This window comes from Amblyomma mixtum, chromosome 4, assembly GCF_055824585.1.
Source record: "Amblyomma mixtum isolate Tamu chromosome 4, ASM5582458v1, whole genome shotgun sequence".
Classification (NCBI taxonomy): Eukaryota; Metazoa; Arthropoda; class Arachnida; order Ixodida; family Ixodidae; genus Amblyomma; species Amblyomma mixtum.
The window spans coordinates 82,869,474-82,880,332 of NC_143015.1; the positions used below are offsets into that span (position 1 = coordinate 82,869,474).

The following is a 10,859-nucleotide window of genomic DNA, read 5'->3' on the forward strand; positions in this document are numbered from 1 at the left end:
GGATTACACCAGTGTCTGTAAAGGGCGACAGCACTTGCGAAACTCCGGTGAGAACGCTGGGATGCGTCATGCACTGCAAGACACAATTCGTCTCAAATTTGTGCTTCTGCACCAGCGTAGGAAAGTGTGTTGATGCTGCGCACTTCACAAGGCTAATATATTCACGGAATACGTAAGTATACGTTGTTGAAGCTTTCCAGATCTTCAAGCGGGTGTGCAATGGAATAGTCGCGAGCGTTTAAAAGCGGGGCCGCAGATTAACGGCGTAAAGCGGACACCTTCATGATGACTCTGTTCATCGCTCCGGAATTTCAACTTATAAAGCTATTAACTTATAGAAAGCCTTCGAAGTTGCAATGCCCGCTGATGCATCCTGGTTTTACTGACATTCACCGGAACTGTTCAGGTGTTCACTTAATGTTTTGACGTCATGAACTTCCAAATCAGTTTCTGTGGCTACCGCATAATGTCTTTTGCACTATCCACGGCTCACTCCTTGGGGTGTGTTATAGTATTGTAAGGGGGGAGCTTGGAAGCGCATGCCGAAACGGGTCACCGACGTGCCCTGAGGAGGGCGCGGGAAGGGGCGCCCGTAAAGCGACTGTACACGTTGCTGGAGGGAGTCAAACTGGCTCCTCTCCTTGAAAAGCGAGGGAGCGTTTATTTCCCTTTGCGTTCTTCCCCGTGCAGCTGGGTGTCGCTGAGACGGCGCCTGCGGTGTACTTCGCGTCCGCTGACTTGGGGAATCGTCACAGGGTGCAACGGCATTGTTAGGTTAAGTTTGGTGCTTGTGTCGGGATCGCTCTTTAGGTAGGTCATTATGATGATGTGTTTCAGCTAGGACCGTGCAAGAGGATCATATGTGCAACACGGAGTGAGCCGTACGCACAGAACAGTTATAAAAGTGTGCACCATTGGATCTTTGGGCTGAATCTGTCATATACAAGTTTATTTAAAGCACCCTTTCATAATGTTTCTTAATCTACTTTTGCCATCAGAGGTTCACAATCCCTCACCAGTACATATGTCAGTAAATGAATGGAAGAAAACTGCACCCGGCGCATAAGTTCTACCAAAAATTAAATTTTTATTTTTGAGTTCGAATATTACGGTGGCAGTTGCGAAAACCTAACTTACAACAGAGTAAGAGATGTTACTAATACAATATTACATGGGTGAAATATGAAAAAAAAAATTAATTAGGGTGCTCTTAGCGCCCTAATTACTGCGTATGTTGTACTGCGTACTGCGTTTAAATGTACTGTGTGTGCTTGGCGCTATGATTTTCCATTGATTACTAAAGATTAGGCTTTCTCCTAAAATAGAAGCATACAGAAAAGCGCTAATGGGCTACCTGTATTCCCACATATAACGCCTTACTAGCCTAATACCAATGTCGAGGTATGAAACGAAGCCATAATTTAAATCCGGTTATTTTGTTCTTTTCCAGGTTGAACGGACGTTCTCTGCGATCTTCCCCTGCCTCGATGCTGAGAAGAATACAACTCTTCAATTTCTCATTGCGCACTCCGGCTGTATTTTTCAATAAAAAAAAATTAAGAGGTAGTCAGTGCAACTCAAGCGGCAGAGTAGACGTTTGCATTATTGCCTTTACGCGCGAAAAATGTGTTTGTCGACGAAGCAAAGCCTCTGACACCAAACCAATTACAGTTTCGGTCTGAGAAATCATTTCTCTCATTATTATGATCACGTTGATATCAGCTATGCCAGTTATTCCATCTCAGAGCGGCAGTATAAATCGATTCTCAGCTTTGGTTGCGGTTCCGAACTCAGAGACTACCCTAGCTTTGTTATCGCAGAAGTGACACCTTATGTACTTTATATTCGAAAATTTTGTTCCGAAATCAGCCAAGTCCACCTAAACAGACTTCGAGAAACGGGGAAGCTTCTTATTCGCACAAACTCTGGTGCTATACAATTTGTTATACGTTGTGTTATTGTACGTGGATTGAAATAGCAAATCTGCATGGGCTACCTCGATAATATTGAAGCGGGTAGACGACGACGACAACGAGGCATGGCACGAGTTGGAGGAGTAGAAAACTACAACGAAGTTCGGACTATGTTCTCGGTGCCGCTCGCAGCTGTTCTTTTCTATCTGTAAATATCTGTAAATATATTCTTTCCCGCAACATATTTGGTGGCAGTGCGGATTTCCCCTACGTCTACCGACGACGGAGCTCCACAGCGGCCGCCAGTTGCCTTCACTCATCATGACCCAAGACGCCTCCCAGCAAACCTCAGCCCCGGCCATGACATCACTCGTTTTTTCTCCCCCTCGTGACCCTGGGACATTTTCTGGTACTGGCAACATTGACGTCGACGACTGGATCAACATGTACGAACGCGTGAGTACCTACAACCGCTGGGGTCCAACCCTTATGCTGGCAAATGTAATCTTCTATCTAAACGACACCGCCCGGGTCTGGTATGAGACCCACGAAGACCATCTGAACAGCTGGGACGTGTGCAAAGAGAACTTGCGCGAATTGTTTGGACGGCCGCTCGGCTGAACGCTTGCCGCTAAGGAGGACCTCGCCTCCCGAGCTCAAACATCTACGGATTCCAATGTGTCGTACATTCAAGATGCGCTGGCCCTCTGACACAAAGTTGACGCCCACATGCCCGAGTCTGACAAAGTCGGCCACGTGTTGAAGGGAATCGCCGACGATGCCTTCAACTTGCTCGTATACAAGAACTGCACTACAGTCGACGGAATTATTAAGGAATGTCGACGCTTCGAGGAAGCCAAAAGCAGGCGTATTACCCAGCCGTACACACGTCTCCCCAACGCGGCTGCGACTTCCTCATGTGAAGACCTGCGACACCGGGAAACTCCAGCGCCTCCAGAAAATGTGACCCGCATGATCCGACGCGAGCTCGAAGCTATGTCCTCTGCCCCGCTGCTTCTACATGATGACGACAACCGCTTGCCTACCATCTCTCTGGTACAAGCCGTCGTTCGGCAAGAGCTTGCAAACCTTGGTTTCCAGCCCGTCAGCCCCGTACGGTCTTCACCACCACCCGAAATCACTGCGATTCCTCCTGGACGACCTTCGTACTTCACTCCACGTCGGCGAAACCCTAATGACTGGCGGACAACCGACGACAGGCCCATTTGTTTCCTCTGCCACTGCATTGGCCACATCTCCCGTCACTGTCGAAATTATTGGTCCCGTCGCAGCACATACCGTCCTCTCAGCTCCCACCGCGACGACGAACAGCCCAGCCACTACACGCCCCCTCCAGCCCAGCACAGTGCTACAGTCGACGGCCAGATTCCCCGCTCCAGCCGCTCCCCGTCCCCCCTCCGTCAAGTCTCGTTCGCTACAACGCCGTCGCTCCTCTCCTGGTCTCTACGGACGCTCGCAAGCGGAAAACTAGACGCTGCAGTGTCTAGAGGTGATGCTGGCGTACAGCCCCAGTCCCAAAATCCTCGATTAGCCCTTCGCGCACACCATAATTTGCTCGCCATTCATGTTGATGGAGTGCCTGTGAGAGCCCTGATCGATACAGGCGCGCACGTATCCGTCATGAGTTCTACACTACGACGCCGCCTCCGAAAAGTACTGACCACTGCACCCTAAGCCGTTCTCCGCGTTGCCGACGGCGGAACGCCTCCTGTTGTTGGACTGTGCACAGCCCGTGTGACCATATCCGGCTCCCCTACATCCGTTCTGTTCTCTGTTCTGGACCAGTGCCCTCATGAAGTCATTCTTGGCCTCGACTTCCTGTCTGAGCATTGAGCCCTCATTGACTGCGCCACTAATGTTGTTCAGCTTGACCTTCCTCTTTCTGCTGAGTCGCCGTCCCCAGTTATACACCGTCTTTGTGCTGTCGACTTTGTCCGTCTACCGCCTCAAGCCGCAACTTACATTTCTTTCTCATCTGTTCCCCCTGTACCTGATGGTCACTGCGTAGTCACTCCGGAAATTGACGTCGCCCTGACGCGCAGCATTGCGCTTCCACTCACTCTATTTACAATGTCGGCCAACCGAGCGTACCTTCCGGTCCTGAACTTTGGTTCATCCATCCAACCGCTCCCGCAAGGCATCTCACTCGCCACGCTGTGCCCTGCTGCCGAATGTGTGGTATCAGTGGTGGAGAGCTGCTTACCTTCCACTCATCAATGCCGGTTGCCTGCGGCCCCATCAACAGAGAAACCAACGGACGACTACGCCGACATGATCGCTTCTGACCTACCACCGATGCAAGCTCGCGATCTTAGGTGCCTCTTATCATCTTTCCGCGACATCTTCGACTTTGATAGCCGTGTTTTGGCTCGGACCTCTGTGGTGACGCATCACATAAACACCGGTGATTCCGCTCCTCTCCGCAGACATCCGTACCGAGTGTCCAGCGCCGAACGCACCGTCGTAAATCAAGAGGTGGACAAGATGCTTGAAAAAGACATCATCGAGCCCTCGTGAAGTCCTTGGGCTTCTCCAGTCGTCCTGGTGAAAAAGAAGGACGGCAGCTGGCGCTTCTGCGTTGATTATCGGCACCTGAACCGCATCACAAAAAAGACGTATATCCACTCCCTAGGATCGATGATGCATTAGATTGCCTCCACGGCGCTAAAAATTTCTCTTCAATTGATCTTCGATCGGGCTACTGGCAAATTGCCATTGATGAAAAGAACCGCGAGAAGACCGCCTTTCTGACGCCTGATGGCTTATACCAGTTTAAATTCATGCCGTTCGGCCTCTGTAACGCCCCGGCTATCTTCGAACGAATGATGGACTCCCTTCTTCGCGGCTTTAAATGGTCCACCTGCCTCTGTTACCTAGACGATGTGGTTTTCTCGCCTACTTTTTCCACGCACCTCGAGCGCCTCTCCAATATTCTGACAGTGTTTCGTAACGCCGGACTTCAGCTGAACTCATCGAAATGCAAGTTCGGTCGCCGCCAACTCACTATTCCCGGACATCTCGTTGACGTTTCTGGTGTACGCCCAGATCCCGTCAAAATTCAAGCTGTGAAGGACTTTCCTCTTCCAAGGTCGTCGAAAGATGTGCGAAGCTTTGTCGGCTTGTGCTCGTATTTTCGCCGTCTTATCAAAGATTTCGCCGGAATCGCTCGTCCCCTCACCGATCTTCTCAAGAACGACACCCCCTTTACCTGGGGCCCTGCTCAAGAGAACTCATTTTCATCCCTCGTTCATTTGCTGACCACTCCGCCCATCTTAGCACATTTTGACCCGTCGTCTCCCACAGAGGGTCGCACCGACGCCTCTGGATATGGAATCGGCGCCGTGCTAGCCCACCGCCAACAGGGTGACTATCGAGTCATCGCTCATGCCAGCCGCCTACATTCAGCCGCAGAGCAAAATTACACCATTACTGAGCGCGAGTCTCTCGCCCTTGTCTGGGCAGTAGCTAAATTCAGACCCTACCTGTTCGGCCGTTCATTCGCTGTTGTCACCGATCACCACGCTCTCTGTTCGCTGTCTTCACTAAAAGATCCCACCGGTCGCCTTGGTCGCTGGGCTTTGCGCCTCCAAGAATACTCATACTCCGTCGTGTACAAGTCAGGGCGTCATCACCAGGACGCTCACTGTTTATCCCGACACCCTGTGGAACCACCTGACCTACAGGACGCTGAGACACTGCCCTGCCTCTCAGCTATTTCTGATCTTGCCGATATTGCCGACGAACAGCACCACGACTCATTTTTACGACCTATCTTTGATGGCATCCGTTCTGCAAACCGATCTCCGTCTCTGAACCTTTATGTGCTCCAGAACGCCATTTTGTATCGCCGCAACCTACGCTCCGATGGCCCTCAGCTCCTGCTCGTGATACCCCTACGTCTACGCTCTTCTGTCCTTGAAGAACTGCATGATCTGCCGACAGCCGATCACCTTGGCGTGTCCCGCACATACGCTCGGGTGTGGCATCGCTTCTTTTGGCCTGGTCTGTATCGTTCCGTCAAGCGTTACGTGGCCGCTTGCGACCTGTGTCAACGTCGGAAAAGGCCCTCCACTTTGTCTGCCGGTCTTCTGCAACCCATCGACATACCTCGGGAACCTTTTCACCGTGTTGGCCTCGACCTTCTTGGCCCTTTTTCGACGTCCCTCTCCGGCAACAAATGGATCCCTGTCGACACTGATTATGCGACTCGGTACGCCATCACGCGTGCTTTGCCGTCCAGCTGCGCTACCGATGTCGCCGATTTTCTTCTGCAAGACCTCATCCTTCACCATGGCGCCCCTCGTCAACTGCTCACCGATCGCGGTCGTTTTTTTTCTATCCAGAGTAGTTCACGACATTCTTCGTTCTTGTGACACGCAGCACCAGTTCGCGACAGCTTACCACCCACAAAACAATGGGCTTACGGAAAGGTTCAACCGCACGCAGTAGTGCCGGCGCCCACATTTTGCTGGCTGGCCTCTTGAAACAAGCGCTGCGCGCTCGCCGACGCTCAAAGCGGGCCCAGACTCGCTCTGACATGTCGCGGCGTGCAGCGTGAATCATCCCGCCTCGCTGGCGCCGACGCGGACCCTTCTTCCTTCACTCCTCACCGTCGGTGCGAACTCCTCCGACGCTTCGTCGGCCGTCGCCTCTCGACCATTGGTCTAATATGAACGGTGGCCAGTGCCGTGAGCTGATTTGAGGATTTGAACTGCTGGCTGCCGCAACCGACAGCGGCGGCTTTAAAAACGGAGCCGCGCTCAACCAGCGCAGCAGACGGGCAACAGAAGAGCCATCACGCCGGAGCTACGCTCGCCGCCGGGGCCGCTCTTTTTCTTTGTGCTAGCCCGTGGTGCTCTTGGCCCTTGTATCATGTAAAAGCCCTTGTACATACTGTACATAAAAGTCCCTTGACTCACCGTCGCCTCGACCGTTTCCTGGCTCGGACACCCAGTCCCAACAGTGGTGGCAGTGGTGGGATGCCTAAGTCCCAACAGTGGATGGCAGCTGCGGGATCGACCGGCGTCAGCTACCTAGGCGCGGTGAGTGCCTGTTATTTTCCCCTCAATTCACCAGACTGCTCTAGCACACGTGATTGTAGTCGAGTGTAGGGCTGTGTTTGTAGCACTGTGGAGAGCTTTGCTGTTTCGAGCCAAGTCGGAGCGCTTTGAAACGAAAGCTTGTGCAGAGGGAGTAAACGAGGCGTTTTTGGAAAGAATTATTTGCGCGTGTCATACTAGTAGCGCTATAGTTGTGAACGGCAAGGGAATTCTAAGAAAAGGGCAAACTACAAGAGGTTTTTGTGCCCGATGGAGAACTTCAAAGTGAAGGAACTCATCGAAATTTCTGAAGAGTTGGGCATTGATTTGGGCCCCGCAAAACAAAAGCATGCGATTCTTGAGATCATGCGGAAGGAGAATGTAACGGCTGAGGAAGCCAATGAGGCCTGGGAAGAGATCACAGAGCGCCATGAGCGCGAAGAGGCAGAAAAACAGAGGCAGCTTCAGATAAGACGGCGTGCTCGCGCTAAGAAACTGATGGAACTGGAGCTTGAAGCGCATGAGATCGGATTCGAGAGATATAGAACATTGTCCGCTCTGTATGAGACCAACGGTCAGCAGCTGAGAGACAGGCCGCAGCGCTTCGTGATCGCCGAAGATATGGCGAAATATTTGGCGGAGTTCGAGCGCGTCTGCGAGAGAAAGCGCGTTGAGCGGAATGGTTGGGCACAGAAATTGGTAGCCCTGCTTTCCAGCGAAGCGTATGACGTTGTCAAGCGCCTGTTGGACGGCGGCTTGGCGGACTACGATGAGCTGAAAAGCTTCTTACTGACGAGATATAACGTGTCACCGCTGGACCTTCGTCAAAGGTACCTGCGAGAGAATAGCACCCCATCGTTTTACGATTTTCCCTACCAGTTTAAAGCCGACATTTTAGAGTGGCTTGAAAATGCTAAAGGGTCGGAAGATCGTGACAGAGAGGTAGAATGCGTCGCTGTAGAGCAGCCCTGCCTGCGCGACACAGAGGAAGGTAGTTCGTACGTGGCAGATGTAACTGCTGCTGTAATAGAGGGAATTGCCCCGCATTCGCCAACCGAGGAAACCTCTCTACCATCGGATAAGGTAGTCACAGCATCGGACGATGCGCTTACAGAGGTCTCGCCCATTGGAATTGTGGCGGCGTTACCGGAAAGCGGATCTCCTAGCGTGTCGAAAGCAAGATAAGTTGCCGAACAGGGCAGAGAGGACGTCCGTCTGGACATTAATGAAAACGCCTGCGCCGACGCAAGCGACGTAAACAAAGGCGGCACACCGTGGTGTGCATCGCGTTCGGCAGAAATGCAGAAACCCGACACTTACGATCAACGGAAACGGGCGCATGTAGAGTTTGCGGACGCTGAGTTGTGCGTTGGTGTCTCTAGCCAGCGAGGCGAAGCGAGTCCCGTGCTTTCGCACTGCTCTGAGCTTTGCGACATTCCAGAAAGCTGCTGCAGTAGCGGGAACATCGCGACTGAGTGCAGAGCCGACCCTCATCCGACGCTTCAGGAGCATGACGAGAGCTGCGTGTCAGCAGTAATGTCAGCAGAAAACACTGGTTCGTCTGCGCCTGAAGAAACTAAGGTGCTGGACGACAGTGGAGAACAGAACGTTCCAGACGACATAGGGGCGGTACACGTCAGCCCGTCCGAGAAAGATGAGGACGAATGCGCACTCAGAGACGCTGAGCAGGATGAGTGCAGCTTTGAGGAACTTAGTAAAGGCGCCAAAGACAGGCCTGGTCTAGGTAGCGCAGGTGAATCGGCTGACAATCAGAGTGATATTGTCAGAGAACAGGAACGTAGGCGACGGAAGCAGCATGTGCTTCTACAGGAGAAAATGAAAGGAAAGCACAAGAAAGAGAGCTGCAACCGGAAGGAAAGTAACAGCCAGTTCCGAAAAGTGAGCTATCACCACAAGGTGGCAGACAAACAGTGCTGCCACCGAAATGACAGTATAGGCAAACTCAAGAGAGAGAGCTGTCACCGAAAGACGGTGAAAGGCAGGCAAAAGAAACAGTGGTGCCGCCGAGAGATGAAAGGCAGGCATCAGAAAGACGGGCGCTGCCGAAAAGAGAGAAAGGGCAAACGTGCGAAAACGGGTTGCCACCATCGGAAGCGCCAGCGTCGCCGGCAAAATGACTTCAGTAAAGTCAGTCACGTTGTCAGCCCTATAACTAGCATCAGAACCAGAGCTAAAGAAATGTGCGAGGCATCACTATCGCGCAAAGCGAAGCGTATAAGTGTGTCGAGGCACATAGGTCTGGGCAATAGAATAAACTGCAAAAAGAAATCGTACAAACATTCGGGCGGAAAAGTGCACCAAGGCAGCAAACCGAGATACAAGAGAGCGCTGCCCGGGAGGCGAAAAATTAAGGAGCGGGACAAGAGAGAATTTTGCCGCCAGCACGGAGAGAGCAAGACGCGCAAAGGCGCGTGCCCTCATGACGGCTCTCGTTTTCCGCTGCAGTCACGGGAGAAACCGCGCTCCCACAGAAAGCGGCACGCGCGCACAGGGAAAACGCGAGTACGGCTCAAAGAGCGAAAGATAGTACGAGGCCGCAGTGACAGGGGCAAGAAAAGTGGCAAGAAGAAACCGTCTAAGCGCTCGGCCAAGCATGGGTATCGCGATGGAAAGCCGCATGTCAGGATAACGCTATTCGATAGGCGTGAAATCAAAAGGCCGTGTAGATGCGAACCTCACATTCAGCGGAGAGGCAAAAAGGTGCGCGAGAAAGTCGAGACTCGTGGAAGGCCTGACTTGCCACCAAGAACAGAGAGAAAGAAACAACGATCCAACCGGAAGCGTTGCGAACTCGAAATTGAACGTCGCGGCTGGCGCGCGAAGCGCAAAGAAAGGGACAAGTCGTCAGTAAGAGAAAACAAATCGCTGTCGTACTGTACCGCCCGTAGAAACTGGAAGGACAAGTACAGAGAGAGAGAAAAGAGCAGCCACAGTGAAAGAGGCAGAGTCATTAGCTTCCGCTGTAGCAAGTATTGTTTAACGTCCGTCAGAAGCGAGTTAAACGCAGGTGCACTAAGCCGTGCAGTCTATGCAAGGCTGCCTTTGACCGCCTCGTGGCTTACATTTTGTCTCTTCGCGAACAGCTGTGATGTTCGCTCGTAGATCGGGGAAAAATTTATGTCCTCATTTGTGGCCTCAGCTGAGTGTTTTCCTGGCCGAGTGATCTCAGGAGAGCAAATTTACTTTGCATTCATTTTATTCCGCGTGTGACATGTCTTTGACACTTTGAGTTCATTGCTTTAGAGTTCTTGTATCCCACATGTGCCTCTTGTTGAAGAGGGAGCGAAAAGGGGACAGAACTACTGCTAGCGGAGTTTTTATGACCTTTAAGTGTGGCGTTTTGACGGGTGACGGAGGGCACTTGCTCGTGTTGGGTGTTGCCTGTTGTCGGTCGGTTCTTGGCGACATGCAGAACGATCAACGACCGATGCCGAGAAGCAAGCTCTTCCGAAGGACCGAGCGAAGCTAGTCCAGGCACCTGAGCGACAAGGCGGCGGAGCAGTAATCCTGTCCTGACGAGCGGGGCTGTTCACGGAAAGGAGCTTGGAGCTACCTGCGGCTGAACACCGGACGAGAACTTGGAGGAGCCTGGCGTACGAGCGCGCCCCGCATCCGAGCCACGCGGAAGTAGCTCGTCTTCGTGGCGCATTGTCTGGCGGCGGTGGTGCTGTAGTGCCGGCGCCCACATTTCGCTGGCTCTCCTCTTGAAATCAGCGCCGCGCGTTCGCCGACGTTCAAAGCAGGCCCAGACTCTCTCGGACATGTCGCGGCGTGCAGCGTGAATCATCCCGCCTCGCTGGCGCCGACGCGGACCATTCCTCCTTCCCTCCTCACCGTCGGTGTGAACTCCTCCGACGCTTCGTCG

General features: G+C 52.6%; 1 pseudogene; it reads left to right on the top strand.

Moving 5' to 3' along the window:
• The first annotated feature begins 2,357 nt into the window (after nt 1-2,357).
• On the top strand, nt 2,358-5,301 carry LOC149347216 (uncharacterized; annotated as a pseudogene).
• The last annotated feature ends 5,558 nt before the right edge of the window (nt 5,302-10,859 follow it).